We start from the raw sequence: 2,657 nt of genomic DNA on the forward strand, positions 1-2,657 counted from the left end.
GAGATTAATCCTCTGACATTAACATTATTTACACTGAGTTTTAGAGAAACGTGTCCACAACAATGTCTCAGTCTAAAATGTTTCACATTTCACAGTTAGTTGTTGAAATGAAAAGAGAAAATGAAAAAGAAAACGTATTCAAAGTGAAAGTTTCCTGATCAGTTTGTGTTTGTGTGGCTCACTTTGCTGTTTTACATCAGAACCAACTGTTTATGTTGGAGCTTTGTGTTTTCTCTTCCAGGGAAACGATGGGGGATTTCACTTTAAGCCTCTCTGAGTTTGGCAGCCGGGTTCTTCAGGGTTTCTGGGGATTCCCTGTTTGACTTTAGAGACTGAAAACATGTGGAACTAAAGGACCAGTCCAGGGTTTTTCCACGATTCAGCTCTTGTATATTTTCCATTTTCCACACCATGCATCAGTTTGTGGACGAGTTGATTTGGAAAATGATCAGAACATGAAGTGACTTGGATTCATCAATGAGTCGGATCACACGGACCAGAGTGGTCCAACAACACACAACTTAACACCACAGTAACAGCAACAACACATTGGACTACGTGACTGGGTTTACTGTTGTCAGCATCACCCACCAGAACCTGAATCACCAGAACCACCAGAGGTATCAGATCCAACAGATCCAGCAGATAAAACGGATCCCATAGATTCAAGAGAGTCCACAGAACCACCTAATCCAGCAGGTCAAACAGAATCAACAGAACCACCTGATCCATCAGAACCACCAGAGTCAACTGGTTTATTTCTGGTCCTAACAGTGCATCATTGTCACTGTGGCTGTGGACTGGACTCCTGTGTAGTTCTTTTACAGTGTGAATTTAAAGCCGTTTGAGTTTCTGTGGGTTTAAAAATGTGTGTTTTGTCCTAAAGGAGGCTAAAACAGGCCAACAGCACAGCTAAGTGATGACAAGGTCATAAAAAGTTAAAGTTAACAGACATCACGCTGCATCAGAGCAGCTTTAACTCTGTCAAATAGAGCTGCTCAGAGAGGAGAGAATAAATGAAAAACATAGTCCAGAGTTAGAACAGAGTCCAGAACGTGCAGCGAGGTTCCTCCTCCACAACAAAACCCAACTCTGGAAAAACCCAAAAATAGAAAACTGGAGGAGAAAGAAGAGGAGGAGGTTCAGGTTTTCACACGTCTGACACAAACCAGCCCGGAGTTTCAAAAGTGTTGAAACAAACTTTCCGAACATCGGACGGTGGAAACATCACGGTCACTATGGAAATAAACATTTAGAGAGAGGACGAGGTAACAGTGACAAACAGCTGATCAGTCAACATCTGTTACATAACACATACTGACCTCCACTAAACCAACCGCTGGGGGGTGGTGGCTCTGTGGATCCTTTGGGTCCTGTAGGTTGGGGGGGCTCCATGAATCTGGCTTGTTCTGGATCATCCCACAGATGCTGGATCAGATTGGGATCTACAGAGTTTGCAACAGCAACAGTCCAGAGCCCCAAAGCCAAGTTTACTCAGGATCCTGGGGGTCTGCATGGTCTGATGAATCACTGATTGGTCCTCCACCCTCCACCATGTGGTCCCGGTCCTGTAGAGTCAGAATCTAGACCATAAACCTGAGCTGTATTAGTCTGTATTTGTTGTAAAGTTGTGGTTTTAGTGTGTCAGTGATGATAATGGTTGTTCTTCAATAATCGATCGATTGATAACGTGTTCTAATTTCCTGTCTGAAATGTTGAGTTTTGTCAGTTTCTGTTTGGTTGTTGTGTTTTCATGTCCTCTGTTGTGCTGTGTTGCAGTTACTGTTACAGAACTCAGTCGTCCTGTGAGACCCTCACACATTCCTTCCTGCAGCGCTCGATGAAAACGGAGAATATTTCCTCTTCCCCAGAGTCGACCGTTTGTCGTCAGTCTTTTGTCTTTGTGTTCGACGACGACTGAAATCTGTCAACGCTCACGTCAGCGTCGCTGCCGAGTCTGTGAGGAGGTGATGAGACACCACGCAGCAGATTATTACACAATCCTGACACACAACATCAGCATAACATCAGCTCAGACTGATCCAGAGACAACACAAGGCTCACACATTACAGATAAAAAAATATATATGTAAATAATTTACAAAATAGGGAACAAAACATTTAAGAAAAAATCAACCACCCAATATTTTTTTACTAAAACTAATTAAAAAGGAAATGATAAAAATAAAATAATCTAAATAAAGAAATAAAAAGAAACCAGCAGAAGATGAAGATGATGAAGAGGAGGAGAGCGACCTCTGCTTCACATCTCAGTGATGAAAACCTGAAATCTTCTCGTTTGTTCAAACCTTTATTTACACACACCTCTGCTGTCATCAGGTCGTTATGATGATGAGTTTGACTGACAGGTGGAGCCCCCCCCTCCCGTCTTAGGTATTTGTTGAACCTGGTCACATTCCTCCGAGTCTTTTCTCTGCTCTCACAACAGAACATCAGCAGATTCTTAGTAGAAACCTTCCAGTAAATAGACTGATGCCTGAGGCCTTTTAACAGGTTAGGTTTGAAAAACTTTAAGAAGATATTGAGAGTTATTTTTCAAGGATAAAGGACTAAAAACAAACCAATATACACAATGCATCCCTTCATGACAAAACTGTACTTTCCACTCTTTAAAAGCAGCAAGTCAGGCAGACGAG

The sequence above is a fragment of the Lates calcarifer genome, linkage group LG7_2 (genome assembly GCF_001640805.2).
Source record: "Lates calcarifer isolate ASB-BC8 linkage group LG7_2, TLL_Latcal_v3, whole genome shotgun sequence".
Classification (NCBI taxonomy): Eukaryota; Metazoa; Chordata; class Actinopteri; family Centropomidae; genus Lates; species Lates calcarifer.